This window comes from Protobothrops mucrosquamatus, unplaced genomic scaffold (genome assembly GCF_001527695.2).
Source record: "Protobothrops mucrosquamatus isolate PMUCROS unplaced genomic scaffold, P.Mucros_1.0 scaffold1523, whole genome shotgun sequence".
In the NCBI taxonomy this organism is placed as follows: Eukaryota; Metazoa; Chordata; class Lepidosauria; order Squamata; family Viperidae; genus Protobothrops; species Protobothrops mucrosquamatus.
In genome coordinates this window covers 49530-65757 of record NW_015387695.1, presented here as the reverse complement: position 1 = coordinate 65757, position 16228 = coordinate 49530, and positions in this window count along the sequence as shown.

The window sequence follows — 16228 nt, the reverse complement described above, 5'->3', positions numbered from 1 at the left end:
GAGATAGATAGATAGATAGATAGATAGATAGATAGATAGATAGATAGATAGATAGATAGATAGATAGATAGATAGATAGATAGATATAGATATAAATATAGATATAACATTTACTGTCATTTTTTACTGTGGGCACACTGACACACATTAAAAATGAAATTCTGTTGCCTGCTCTCAAAAGTGTACACATACATAACACACATATAGACATGCTATACACACATATATGTATGTACCTACAACTTTACATATAAATACTTATAAATATTAATCACTGTCCGTGTTGAATACATAGCGGAAGGAGGAAGCTTGAGAGTTCACAAGGTTGACACTGTATGGAACAAAACTCTGGCTGAAACTGGATGTTCTGCTTAAGGTTGGATGGGTCCAGTGTCCATCCCACATTTGCACCGCAGAGAAGAGGAACAGAATCACAGAGTCGGAAGGGGACCTTGGAAGTCTTCCAGCCCAACTCCTTGCTCGAGCAGGAGACCCTATACCAGTGGTGGTGAACCTATGGCACGCGTGCCAGAGGTGGCACACAGAACCCTCTCTGTGGGCACCCACGCATGCCGTCACCCCAGCCCTTCCTCCCCCCGTGGCCCCATCCTCACCAGCAGCCCTCCTGGAGGAGAGTCACCCCGGGAGCTGCCCACATGGAGCAGCGCAGCCAAGGACATGGCAGCTGGGCAGCAGGGACAAGACTCCGCCCTAGTGCCCATTGCATGCAGATGATGCTGCGGGGCGCGGGCAGAGGGCGTGACTACCATGGTACTGCAGGGCCGCCTGGGCAATCTGCTGCAGCGGGCTGTGGAGGTGGTAGGTGACCCTGTGGGTGGGAGAGGGGTGGGCAGGGCGCGGAGCAGAGCAGGAGGGCAGGGCACTTTTTGGGCACTCGGTGTCTAAAAGATTTGCCATCACTGCCCATTTCAGACAAATGGCTGCTCAGTCTCTTCTTAAAAGCAGATGGAGCACCCATCTGATCTGTTAGATTTCCACCAGAAGAAATCTTAGATTGTCTCCAGATTGCCTGAGATCTCTTTTCCACTGTTTGTCCTGCCAAATGAAGTCCAAGGCTGGGAGTAGATTAAGCTGACATACAGGTTTAGCTCAGATTCTAATGGGAACCCAGACAAGATTTAAGCAGGCCGTATTTTATCAAGGGGTTATCTTGGCAAGCGGTGTAGATCACGTCAGTGGCAATGTGGAGTGGATAATTTGCAGACCAGGGATTGAAGTTGGGCTGAATCACGGGGAGACAAAGAAAGAGACTTCGACAGGCTGATTTAAGCACTGCAGTGCAGGCAACGAGGGGCAATGTTTGTGTGTGTGTATGTTTGTGTGTGTTCAGGTGTGTGCACACGTGCACAGGCATGCAGGGGGACAGTGTCATCATTCAGAGGCCAGGAAACCACAGAAACGTTCCTTTTCTGGTTAATTCATGGAGGCATCCATGGGGTTTTCCTGGCAATAATATCTAAGTGGTTTGCTGTAGTTCTTCTGGAATTCTTTTCTCTTTACTTGGACTTCCAATCTTAGTGATGAAGGCGCCAGCCTAGAAATAGGAAACTGGGAGTTCTAGTCCCGCCTTGGGCATGAAAGCCGTCTAAGTTACTTTGGGCCAGTCACCAGGAAACTGGGAATTCTAGTCCCGCCTTAGGCATGAAAGCTGGTTGAGTGACTGAGCCAATCACCAGGAGATTGTAAGTTCTAGTCCCATTTTTGGCATGAAAGCTGGCTGGGTGACTTTGGGCTAATCACCAGGAGATGATGAGTTCTAGTCCCAGTGACTTTAGAGCAATTACTCTCTCTCTCTCAGCCACACAGAGTTGTTGTTGTGGGGAAAGTAGGAGGAGGAAGGAGTAGGGTGTACGTTTGCTGCCTTGAGTTATTTATAAAACTAATCAAGGTGGGATATTAATTAATTAATTAATTAATTAAACCCAGTATTTCCAGGTCTGTGCCTGCTTAGCTTCAGAGATCAACGCAGGTCACCCAGGTGCTGCCCTCTGCTATGATACGTGTAGAAAAACAATGAAAAATCTTGCACAGCTGTGTAGTAGGGATCTGTAAAATCCGGCATTGCCCACTAGTCTCCATTGAAATTGTCCTTTTCTTAAATCAAGGATAGTTTGATTTTTTTTATTATTATTTTTTTGTCCTTCAGAAGAATGAGATACTTATTTTAGAGCTGGCCTGAAGGTGTCTTGCAAAGTTCTTTATTGAACTGATAAGCCGAGAAATTTGGTGAATGGCTTTGCTAAATTTCTCCAGGAAAAAAGAAAGGCTTTCTCCAAGCAAGGACACGGTTCTTTTGATTGAAGAAGAAGCCCCAACCCATCTTAAAAGAGCCGAGGTGCTTTGGAAGCTATCTCACCTCGTCGCCTGCACCAAATTTTCTGGCAGGAAGTTTCACATACAGATTTCGTACAAATAAATATTTCCTTCTGGCAGGTTTAAATCTCCTACTAACCCATTTCATGGAAGGTGTCCAGTACTAGTGTTATCTTTATCTTGTTTATTTATCCAGTTTCTACACCGTCCCTCCCCCCTAAGCGATTATGGAAGGGAAACGAAAACTTCTTCCTGTCTATCTTTTCATACAGTGGCAGATTAACATTATAGGAAAGGAGCGAAGGATTTTCAGTTAGAGGAAAAACAGTTTGGAAACGATGTGTGTGTGTGTGTGTGTGTGTGTGTGTGTGTGAGAGAGAGAGAGAGAGAGAGAGAGAGAGAGAGAGAGAAACAGGGAGAAAGAGAGAGCAACACAGAGAGAGAAAAAGAGAGAAAAAGAAACAGAGGGGGGAAACAGAGAGGGAGAAAGAGAGAGAGAGAGAAATAGAGAAAAAAAGAAACAGAGAGAGAGGGGGGAGAAACAAAGAGAAACGGAGAAATGGTGAGAGAGAGAAACAGAGAGAGAGAGAGAGAGAGAGAGAGAGAGAGAGAGAGAGAGAGAGAGAGAGAGAGAGAGAGAGAGAAAGAGAGAGAGAGAGAGAGAGAGAGAGAGAGAGAGAGAGAGAGAGAGAGAGAGAGAGAGAGAGAGAGGAACAGAAAGAGAGACAGAGATAGAAAGAGAGATAAAAGAGAAGAACAGGCAAACCCCCCACCCAATAAAAATAGCAATAAAGCTCATCCTCATTAATTACTCTGTAAGCCATTACTGCCTTAAAAAAACCCATAACTTTAATGGAGGCTATTATAAAGTATAGCAGCAAAACTGTGAAACTAATTACAGTGCCGTCATTATGGGGAAGCAAATGGGGGGGGGGATACCCAATCAACTCCTTCCCTCCCCAGGAATCATGTTTCTGTCTGGCTAAAAATTCTGTTCTCACCCAGGAAGGTTTGCCGTCCACCCTTCAGGCCTTCTGGGACTCCTCCATCGCTGCTCTTCTGTCCAATAAATGCCCCTCCCTCCTTCCAAATCCAACTTAGAGGGTATTTTCTCCTCCTCTCCCCCCCCCCCATTCATAGCACTCAGTCTGCCTTCCTGCAAAATCAAGTGGTTGACTAAAGTGGTTGAAGAGGCCGCAGGGGGAGAGCTGTGCTTGTTAGTTAGTTTAGTTTTTATCCCACCTTTACTTAAAAAAAAAACAACTCAAGATGGCAAACATACCTAATATCCTTTCTGGTTTCCCCCACAACAACAATCCTGTGAGGTGGGCTGGGACGAGAGAGAGAGAGAAGGACCGGCCCAAAGTCACCCATGCCTAAAGCGGGACTAGAACTCACCGCGTCCTGGTGATTGGCCCAAAGTTACCCAACCGGCTTTCGTGGCTAAGGCAGAACTGGAACTCACTGTCTCGTACACACACAATTCCCTGCAAGTAGAAAACTAGCAGGACAGGCAAAGAACTAAGCTTAGAGCATTTTGACCCCAGATCCTGGATTCCTATTTTATTCCTTGGCTGGAGCACCATTCCAAAAGGCCGTTTCCTCCCTACAATCCGCCGTCCTCCATTTCTATTTCATTCTGTTCAAAAGTATGGATTTCGCGTGCAGCCTCTGCTAAATGGCTCCCATAAGCGTGAGTTATTGAATAAACTATAACTGGCTGGATTCATAAAAATGCACTAACCGAGAACCGTGATTTAAAACCCACGACGACTTGCTAAGCCCAAACAAATCACTCAGTGGGTTAGGATAGAGTCTGTCCATAGTTTTAGCCTCTGGCTTGCCTAGAAAGGCTAAGAATAGCTAAAAGAGCTGGAAACCCTACGGTTCAACTCCGGCCCTCCTCATTTCATTCAGCATCCAAGTGGGCTGTCGGAGGTGGGAAGAACTTCAGGAGAGGTAGAAAAAAAATCCGACACCCCAAATCCTTCACTCCTTTTTTTAAGTATTCATTCTGCAATCCTGACCACCATCTTAATTTTTTTTTTAATATTCTCCCAATGATCCTAATAGGAGGGACTAGTAATAGCTACATAGGTTTCTAGTCTCTGGCAAGCTGCCATTTTTTAACTTTCCCACAATTCCCCAAAGTAATGCTTTGTAGGACACTGTGCTGCATGGCGAGGTATCATAAAAGCTTAGTTTTTATTCTGGGCTACAGCTCCGGGGCTTTGTCCGCTTCATCCATTATCTGTAAAGTCTCGCTGTTTTTATGATTTTATTATTATCCTACCTTTTTATTATTTTTTTTATTTAAAAAAAACCCTCAAGGTGGTAAACATATCTAATACTCCTTCTTCCTCCTGTTTTCCCCATAACAGCAACCATATGAGGTGAGTTGGGCTGGGAGAGATTGGCCCAAAGTCACCCAGCTGGCTTTCATGCTTAAGATGAGGCTAGAACTCCCAGTCGCCTGGTGATTGGCCCAAAGTCACCCAACCGGCTTTCATGCCTAAGGCCAGGGGTCTTCAAACTTGGCCCTTTTATGACTTGTGGACCAACTCCCAGAATTGCTCAGCCAGGCACGTTGGCTGAGGAATTCTGGGAGTTGAAGTCCACAAGTCATAAAAGGGCCAAGTTTGAAGACCTCTGCCTAAGGCAGAACTAGAACTCACCATCTCCTGGTGATTGGCTCAAAACCTCCCACCTGACTTTCATGCCTAAGGTGGGACTAGAACTCCCAGTCTCCTGGTGATTGGCTCAAAGTCATCCAGCTGGCTTTCATGCCTAAGGCAGGATTAGAACTCGCAGCCCCTGAGGTTTTTTTTTTCTTCCCCTATGGAGAATCCTCCCTACAGTATAGAAGAGGTTCTTTACCTCATCTGAGTGCCTTTACATTCTCCTGCATGCGGAGTGCTATTCGCAGCTGTCGAGATTTATTTTTAATTATGGAAACTTCACAAATGCGCTGGGGGGGGGGGACCTGCACAATTTATCTTGGTGTCTTTTAAATGTTTATTAATAACTCCAGGTAATAACAAATGTAAGTTTACTTAATGCAAAAACAAGGAGGGAGTGTCAAGCTGAGACCGCATTGGCTTGCCTACATTTTGCTACCTACAACTCGGAGAAGCAGCTAAGAAGGGTTCAAGCAACTATTTGGCTGCCTGAGTCTGTGACTTGTTCTGCACATAACCTTAAATCATTGTTAGGTTTAGCTATGCTTTATTGAATGAACTATCACTGGATGGATTTGTGCATTGCTCTAGGCCAAAATGCCAATCTGAATGTATAGTCCGTTTAGGTCCGTGGAACTGATTTGTAACAAGACATCTAGATTGATTCATGTTATTGTTTTTATTTATATTCTGTCTTTTTTATTTTTATAAATAATTCAGGGAGGCAAGCATATACCTAACACTGTTTCCTCCTGTTTCCCCCCACAACAGCCCTTTCAGGTGGACTGGGCTGAGAGAGAGTGACTGGCGCAAAGTCACCCAGCCATCTTCCATGCCTAAGGCAGGACTAGAACTCACAGTCTCCTGGTGATTGGCCCAAAGTCACCCAGCCATCTTCCATGCCTAAGGCAGGACTAGAAATCACCATCTCCTAGTTTCTAATCTGGTGCCTAGATCAAACTGGCATATTTTGTGCTAAGTCATGGATTGGTTTCAGCCATGATTTGTTGAGCTAATTACAGTGTCCCAATTCATACCTAATGCTAAGCCTCAAGCCATATTTTATATACCAAAATAATTAGCTTCACACAACAAACTACCCCAAGAGCAAATGACTTGCATTTTGGCTTGGTAAAAACTTAGTTGATTACCATATGTTTCTGGTAATTTTCTGTATATGCTTCTCTCAGGCTGTTTGGGGGGGCGGGGGAGGGAAGAGTTTTGGTTTTATTTTAAGAAAAACATCGCAACTGAATACATTCTTAAAAACCCTTCAGCCAGTTCCAGTAACTGGCAGAACTCCATTTCCCGATAAGTGCCAATCAGTATTTCTAATAGGGTGGCTACTGATTTAATGCAATCTGGATTCCGCAGGGCAGACCAGGAGCTGGAGAAATTGGAAAAGGAAATGAAGTTGCCGTGACTCAAGCCTTAGAAGAGCCTGCAAATTCCAGTTCCGAAATTAAAATAAATAAATAAGTAAGTAAGTAAATAAAAATAACATAATGTAGGGCGATGTTCCCAGAATATTGCCGAGAGAGCTGACGGCGCGTTGAAAGTCTAAAAAGAGAACTGCCAGGAATAATAACTAGAAATTCTTTTTAATTCCGTGATTTGACATTTCCCTTAATAACTCAGAGAGGGGGGGGAGAGAAAAGGCAGGGATATTTTGGACGTGCCTCATTCTGTCCACTCAGCTGAGCAATCGCTTAGAAGGCAAACAGGGCTTGTGATTAACCTTTCTTTAGCCATTAGGCTTCATTTCACACAAAACCAGGGCAGCAACACCCTGGGAGGGATGAAGCTAAATGACATCTAGTTTGGGTGTTGTTCTTGGGGACAGGATTGGGAGTGGTGAGGAGAGCATATCATCCCCTCTTTGTTTTCCAATTGTTTCACGTGGCAGGAGTTTCCCATAATTGCCTTGAGGAGTTCAGTGACTCACAAGGTTAGGACACTGGGCTGACGACTGGCAGGCTTGCGTTTGAGACCCGATTGCTGCCACAGGACAGGGTGAGCTCCCGTTACTTGCTCCTGCTTATCCAGCAGTTAGAAAGTGGGCAACTGTAAGTAGATAAATGAGTACCCGAAGGAGCATTTGGGGACATGAAAGGAGCCCCCATCTGGGCATCCCCCAGGCAATGGTGATACCTTGCAGCCCAGAAGCGCTTTGGTGTTCCCAACATGACTGCAGCTCATCATTGCCTGTATATATCTATTTAGAAGCGTTTAGAAAGTTTATCATCATTTTGATTCTAATAGTAGGTCACCCATCATGCCTTCTCCAGTAGCCATTTTGTCAGCAGACACCTCTTTGCGGCAACCATGGTATCATGGCATCCACCACAGTCTTCAGTTGTGTCCACCAGACCAAAATAACCGGGATTCTTGGTGGTCTCTGAGCTTGGTTGTATTTCTTGCAGACGTTTCATCACCCAACTAGGTAACATGATCAGTGTTAGAAGAGAGTGGGGTCTCTTGCTCTCCTCACCATTCAACAGAGATAATAAAAAAACTAGAAAACAAACAAAAAGATTGAAACACCCCCTCACCAGCAATCAATACCTAGTTAAGCAGAGATTAACACCAGGATTAATACCAGACCAACATTCAAGCAGTAAACAATGACCCAATAAGAAACTATCCAGACGAAAACAACTGACAGGGCAAGCCATTTATATATAAACAGAGAACAAACCTCAATCTCTTCTAGCAATGAAGATGTTAGCTACTTGGGTAATGAAACATTTGCAAGAAACAACCAAGTTCAAAGAGCATCAGTGAACCCACAGTTCAACCCTAAGCTACAAATACTTCTTTTATTAGGACCAAAATAAGCTGGGATTAAACCCTTTTGACTGCAGTGGGGCTTACATCTAGGTAAGGCATCTGTAAGTTACAAATTTAGTGCTGAGCAGAATTTTAACTGAATTGTGTATCTTAGACCTCTGGGGAATCTTGGTCCAGTCTAAATCAACCCATGCTTTTCTTCTAAATCCTGGTCAGGGATCCCAACCAGTCCTTCATGTTGGCAGCTCTCTACAACAGTTGTGTCTTTTCCAGGTTGTATATTTTCTCTCCACAAATGCAGCACACATACAAAAAAATGTGCTTGTTCTTGTGGTCTTTGAAACCAGAGAGTTTCCCAGCCCTTTTATTTGCACTGAATTTCACTAAAGTTAATTAAAAAGCTCAGATATGATTCACGTCCCCATGGAGTCACTGGAGATTTGCCATCTCTATTTTAAATTAATTTTTACATACACTTATTTTGAGTGTAATGACCACAGAACGCCTTCAGCTTCCTTCTAACATGCATCGGCTTGAGCTGTTCCCTTTTAAGCGTTCGACCCTTTCAGAGAATTTGAACAAAGAAATCTGTTGGTTTTGTGAAATTGCTAAGCAGATCCAAATTGGCTTATATTATCACTGTAAATGTAAATTTCCTCTGTTTGATAAGCTCTCTGCTGGTGCTGAACAACTGGCCTGTAATTGGAATTTGCAGATTTCGCCGAGTAACTTTGGAAACCACCAAAATTAATATCGGTTGTCAAGTATTTGAGAACATGGCAGGCTCTAGTTGTTAATTGTACGATGACATAATGAACGATGAAGGTAAATTGCTTATTCATAAAGCAAAGACTTTCCAACTGGGAACACGGCGAGCGTGGCACTCCGCAGGCGGTCGATATCTTCATTTCTACATTTGATTTGTTAAGCTGAAGGAAGGTTCAGTTTTTTTTAAGAGGGCCTGGACCAGGTTTTCCCTCTGATATTACGGAAAGAGGAGAGGGGGAAATGTGATGCCATCCACACTTGAAGCAGGAAAGGGGATCCCAGAAGAAAATGGCTCAATAATTGATTGAGTTTCTTACTCATCCATCCAGATGATGATGATGATGATGATGATGATGATGATGATGATGATGATAATAATAATAATAATAATAATAATAATAATAATAATAATAATAATAAAGTTGGAAGGGACCTTGGAGGTCATCTAGTCCAACCCCCTGCTCAGGCAGGAAACCCTATATCATTTCGGACAAATGGCTGTCCAGTCTCTTCTTAAAAACTTTCAGTGTTGGCGCATTCACAACTTCTGGAGGCAGGTTGTTCCACTGGTTAATTGTTCTAACTGTCAGAAAGTTTCTCCTTAGTTCTAGGTTGCTTTTCTCCTTGATGAGTTTCCATCTGTTGCTTCTTGTCCTGCCTTCAGGTGCTTTGGAGAATAGCTTGACTCCCTCTTCTTTGGGGCAGCCCCTGAGATATTGGAACACTGCTATCATGTCCCCCCTCGTCCTTCTTTTCATTAAACTAAACATTCCCAATTCCAGCAACCGTCCCTTATATACTGCCTGATCAAATATAGGCAGTCCTCGACTTAACAACAGTTCATTTAGTGACCGTTCGAAATTACAACGGCACTGAAAAAAGTGATTCATGACCGTTTTTCACACGACCGTGGCAGCATCCCCATGGTCACGTGATCTAAATTCAGAGCCTTGGCAACTGACTCATATTTATGACAGTTGCACTGTCTCGGGGTCACCTGATCCCTTTTTTGCCACCTTCCAGCAAGCAAAGTCAACGAAGAAGCCAGATTCAGTTAAGAAATTACTAATTTAATAGCTGTGGTGATTCACTGAACAACTGAGGCAAGCAAGGTCGTAACCTGGGACAAAACTCCCTTAACCAATGTGTCCCTTAGCAACAGAAAACTGAGGCTCAGCTGCGGTTGTACGTCAAGGACTCTTCCCCCTGCCTGTAAAATCAAAGGACCTTAACGGAGGCAGAGAACCGCTCACTGTCAAAGCAGAGAAACGATCTGCTTTGTATGTTTGCTGAACAACACAATCACAGCAGAGAGCCAGCCAGTGGCGATGCACACCGGCTCCTGAAGGTGGCACAGAGCGTGCACGACATGGACCCTCGCAGCGAGCTGCCAATGACCGTGGAGGATTTGTAGCTGTTGTTCCTGTTGGTTTGGGCTGCAGTAAGAATACGGTAATCATGCAGTAATTACAGCACATCTCAAATCAACCCAGCAAATTTTATTGCTATTATTACAGCTGTCACTACCGTTCTGGCACCGAAAGGAAACGGGTCATTACATAAGTGGGGGGAGAGAGAGAGAGAGAGAGAGAGAGAGAGAGAGAGAGAGAGAGAGAGAATCTGCAGAAGAAGGCTTGCCAGTTTGCCCTCCACTCCTGATCTGTTGAGCTACATCTTCCATATTGGCTGCGTTTATTATGGGGTGGGGAGGGGGTTTCCAAACATTGGAAGGGCACCAGGTTTAGAACAGAGTAGCCCCTCTCATTTTTGCTTACCCAAATATAATTTACTTTGAAGTAATAAACAATAGAGACATTTTGAACATTGATGGGAAATTAAAATTTAAAAAAGTGAAAACAGGATACTGATTGAACATATGGATATTAGGCACAAATGCAATTAAGATATGTTTTGGTTAGAACAGTAATCCAAAACTGACGTTATTGATATTATGAGAAAAATGTAACAAAGATGTTGGTATACAATTGCATATTTACTAATAACAACAAGAATTGTATTTGCCTAGTGTGGGAAAACAGGTACTATCGGAAGAAGAGAAGAAACATGTGATGGTGCAATAATGGATCTAGACTGAAGAAGTTAATATAGACCACTGGATTACTAATGGACCCAGACAACACATTGTCTATGAAGTACTTGGTTGTAAAACTAGAAAATTAATAAAATATCAGCCCCTCAAAGTAAATTTCCCCCAATTTGGCTTGGTTGGATCCATCTCTATTGGAAAGCAACTGTCCCAGTTGAAAGAAAAGCTCGTGCAGAGTCACTACGTAAACACAAGCGGGCAAAGTCTTACAATTCCTGAATGCCTCTGCCAATCTGGGGAGATTCCTGTATTAGACTCCTCCTTAGTAGTTCACAGATTACAAGTAATCCTCAATGTACAGCCATTTGTTTAGTGATCACTTGAAATTACGACAGCACAGGAAATAGTAACTGATGACCGTTTTTCTCACACATGATTGTTGTACCATCCCCTTGATCACGGGATCAAACTTCAAATGCTTGGCAATTGGTTTGTATTTATGACGCTTGCAGTGCCTTGGGATCATGGGATCCCCTTTTGCTGCCTTCTGACAAGCAAAGTCAATGGGGAAACCAGATTCACTTAACAATCGTCTTACTAACTGAAAGACTGCAGTGAAACCAGATTCACTTAACAATCGTCTTACTAACTTAACAACTGCAGTGATTCTCTTAAAAACAATGGCAAGGAAGGTTGTTAATAGCAATAGTACTTAAAATTAGAGGACTTTACAGCCCTCTCTAAGAGGTTTAGAGAGTCAGCATATATTGCCCCCAACAATCGGGGTCCTCATTTTACCAACCTTGGAAGGAGGAAAGGCTGAATGAACCTTGAGCCGGTCAAGATTGAACTGCTGGCAGTGAGCAAAAATTAGCCTGCAATACTGCATTTTAACCACTGCACCAATGGGGCAAAACTCATGCTTAGGGGAAAAAAACTGAGGACTACTTATATATCATAGATGCAGGCAGTAGAGCCCTCAGCCTGGCAAGATTTTGTCTGTAGGGCTGAAACAATAAAGAACTCAGCTTAGAAGAAACACTTGTGTCTTTTGGGTTAGAGCCTGACAGGCACATCCTAAAATCAGCTTCAGGAGCTGTGATGACACAGTGGTTAGAATGCAGCATTGGAGGCTAACTCTGTCGATTGCCAGCAGTTCGATCCTGACCTGTTTAAGATTGATTCAACTTTCCATCCTTCTGAGGTCAGTAAAATGAGGACCAAGATGGTTGGGGGCAATATGCCAACTCTAAACTGCTTAGAGAGGGCTGTAAAGCACTGTGAAGCAGTATATAAGTCTAAGTGCTATTGCTATCCTTCCTTCCCTCCCATAGTGGCGCAGTGGTTAGAAGGCAATATTGCAGGCTGACTCTGCACACTGCCAGAAGTTCGATCCTGACCGGCTCAAGGTTGACTCAGCCTTCCATCCTTCTGAGGTCGGTAAAATGAAGACCCAGATGGTTGGGGGCAATATGCCGACTCTAAACTGCTTAGAGAGGGCTGTAAAACACTGTGAAGTGGTATATAAGTCTGAGTGCTATTGCTAATGACCCAGAGTGACGGTGAGCAACTTTTCCTTCAAAGTTTTCAAACCCATGCAGGAGAATCATCTGTCACAGATGTCTGTGTCAGGTTTCCTGCCCTGGGAAGCTACTTGGGTTCCTTAACCTTCAGCAGCCCTGCCCAACCCTCGTTCCATTATCTCATCTCTGGAGAGAAAGTGAAATATTGTTTTCTGCTTGGTAAAAGCACTTAACCAACTCTTTTAAAGAATAACATCATTATTTCAGACAGGTACATAAGCATCATACTTGCCACCCCCCTTCATCTTTCCAGTAATTGCACAGCAAGCATTAAGTGCTTTAATTTTATTTTATTTTTTTCAAAAGTGGATTGCCTCAGAAGCATCGCAACCTGAAGGTATTTATTCTTAGTTGCAAATGCACCCATTTTACGGCTGTGAAATGATAATCAGGAATGTTTCCTGGATTCTTCCTCCTCCTGGGTCTCCTAATCCTGACAGACAAGTTTGTGAAAATGCGAGTGATGTCATAACCCCAAGGATAAATTCTAGAAATATGCTTTTGAGGGAACAGACTGTGGTTTTCTACATGCACCATCAGGGCATTTTTGCTTAGAGCAGACCATCAGGGCAGAGGCCTAGAACAAACATCTGAAGGATTTCATTGGATTTCAATGGTTTTTAGTCTACGCAAAATGAGATGGGAGTTGTGGGCATCCCAACCATTGAATGTATTCATTGAAAACACACTAGAGATTTATAAGTCAAGCGGTGTCTAAGGACGTAAGAGCTATCCTCAGCAGTACAGGATTGGTTTTAGGCTGTCAAGTCCTGATGTGCCTTTCCACATATCTACAAATCCATCATATCCTGGACATAAACTAGTTCAACTTCTTCCCTCAAGACGATGCTATAGGGCATTGCACGCCAGAACAACTAGACACAAGGAGAGTTTTTTATCCCATGCCATCACTCTGCTAAACAACTAATTCCCACAACTCTGTCAAACTACCTAGTAAAGTTGTATTACTATTCTTCTTCTCATCTTTCCTTTTACCTATCTCCTTATCTTATGACTATAACTTTGTTGCTTGTATCTTACAATTTATATTAATTGTTTTATTTAGTATCCTAGTATGATTTATGTTGTTTGCTTATTTAGTATCCTATGACTATCACCAAGTGTTGTATCTTATGATTTATCATGGAATGCATTTTTTATGATAATTATGATCATGATTTATCACTTGTGGCTTGTATGTACACTGAGAGCTTATGCCCCAGAGGCAAATTCCTTGTGTGTCCAATCACACTTGGCCAATAAAGAATTCTATTGTATTCTATTCTATTAAATCGTGTCTTTCTTATTGTCCCACCAGTGCTCCAGACCTTCAATTATCCAGCCAAACATTATCTTTAAACTGTAGTACTGTCCTAAGAATTGTCAACTGAGCCCATAACCTGAAGAAAGTTAACTAATTTCACAGTCCAATGAACACATATCAGGTCTTATAAAAGCCAGACATGACAAATACTTTAAGTAGATATGCAATCTTTCTTCCATCCCTGTCTATCTGCTCTTCAGCCTACTTGAAACATCTTGCCCGCATTTCCAGCCTATTCATCCTGTCAGCTGTGTCTTAAGCAGTGTATGTGGGGTTTTTTCTTTTAATATGGAGACCCTGAGTGCAGCCTGACCCTGGGCAAAGTTGGCAAGCAGTTGGTCTGCAGAAGCTTTCAAGTCTTCCCCTTAAGAAAAGTAACCTCAAGATATTGACAGAACAAAAGAAGGTCCTGAAGACCCCCCCCCTTCAGTGGAGAAATTGAGCACCTCCTTAATTCAGGCTCTTAGAACAGAGCTGACTCTGTCAAACGTTTTGTACATTTGCATGAATCAAGGATCCTTTCAACTTCCACCATCAGTTAATAATTGCCGCACAGGGTGTCTCGTTCTATTACGGTGTTGTCATGAGAATAAGGTGGTGAGACAAGAAAGGGATTGATGAGCAAAGTGTGAGCTGAGAACACCACAGGAAGCAGAGATGAGGAATAATGTTGGCAGGGTTATTAAAAGATAAATTGTTGAGGTTAAATGGGTTGAAGGCTTGGGAATGTTGCAACAAATCCATGCTCAGCCAAGGCTCTGTGGTTGTCAGCTAAGACCAGAGGAAGGATGTAACAACAGGGCAAGAAACAAAACCTATGACTCTTGTGAGAAATCAAGGACCTTTCCATCACAGATGAATAATATCCAGATCTTCCTTAAACCAATGTATGTTGGCTGAGTTTATAAGCACACTAAAACTGGGTTACTGAATTAATCCACGTCCTGAATTTGCAAAGTACATTGCATCAGAAACTAACAAGTTGGGTTGATACACACACAGACATACAATTAAACAAGCTTAACACTGACCAAGCATGTTGAGTGAATGAAGCTTCCAGTTTTGCAACTGACCTAGTTAAGCATGGGTTATGAATTTAGGTTTTGTATAAAAAATAGTGACAGAACGTGGCGTTGGGGTTAAAAGGGGGATTAGCCTAGAAGCCCTACATAGCTGCAAGCCAATTAAGTACAACTTCCTTTGAATTCCGTTGACCCTTATCTAACTCCAGGCATGTGCTAACCATTAGTTGAGTAGATTCCTATGCATAAATCTTTAGCAATAAACCAGTTTAATTGGATCTTCACATGGGAACCTGATCTTTCATGACTGACAGGATGGTTTGCTTTGGCTGAAAATGGTTTTCCAGGCCTTCTACGACAGATTTTCTCAGCTTCACTCCTTGGAATGTAAGAATCATAAAAGACTAGACTTAAGGGATTTTGAGGCAAGTTTGAATAAAAGATTATCATTCACCTCCAGAAAGGGGTGGGTTTATCAGATGCTCAGTTCAAGCCATCGTGAATGCCCAAATGTTTTGAAATTTCAAGACAGAGCAGCACTTCCTGAATTAAAATGGATCCATTTTGCATTTTAATGAATGCTAATCTATTTTGCAATCCCCAAGTTCAAAGTATTAAAAAAAAGGGTAATACAATTTACAAATAAACTAAACATTCTGAGGTTCACAGTTCTCCCACTTTTGTAGTGCAGTTCTTCCATTAATTTGGGCATAGAAAAATATATCCATTAGGGAAATGTTACATAAAAAAACATAACTTGGGGAAAATTGCATTAAAAGGAGCTTTGTACTGTAGAAACTTGCTTGTACAAATGTGTAAATGCCTGTGAGTTTTCATTTGAATTTTCCAAAGAAACCTTTTGCTATAGATGCAGAAATGGAACAATGTAAAGCTATAATAGAAACAACTGAACATTAGAGGAATGGGGAAAATATGGATTTATCCATCTCTATGATAGAGAGACATATGCAATTGATTGTGGTATTGGGAAGTGAGAGGGTTTCCAAATAACTTTTGTTTCTGCACAAACAGAATAGCATAGAGATGGACAGGACCTTGGAGGTCTTCTAGTCCAACCCCCTACTCAAGCAGGAGACACTATACCAAGGGTAGGCAACCTTAGCTCTTTTATGACTCATGGACTTCAACTCCCAGAATTCCTGAGCCAGCTGGCTCAGAATTCTGGGAGTTGAAGTCCATGAGTCATAAAATAGCCACGGTTGCCCACCCCTGCCCTATACCATTCCAGATAAATGGCTGTCCAGTCTTTTCTAAAAAATCTCCAATGATAAAGCACATACAACTTCTTGTGGCAAGCTGTTCCACTGGTTAATTGTTCTAATTGTCAGGAAGTTTCTCCTTAGCTCTAAGTTGCTTCTTTCCTTGATTTGTTTCCATCCGTTGCTTCTTGTCCTGCCTTCAGGTGCTGTGGAGAATAGGTTGACCCCCCCCCTCTTCTTTGTGGCAGCCCCTCAAATACTGGAATATTTATTTATTTATTTATTGTTCGAATTTATATCCCGCCCTTCTCCTTGCGGACTCAGGGCGGCTGACAATCAATTAAAAACACCAATAACATCACAAAATTTAAAATTAATTAAAATGAAATATTTAACTTGTCTAATTTAAAATATAATTAAAAACCCCTCTAAAAACCCCTCTTAAAAATTACCCTAGGCCAG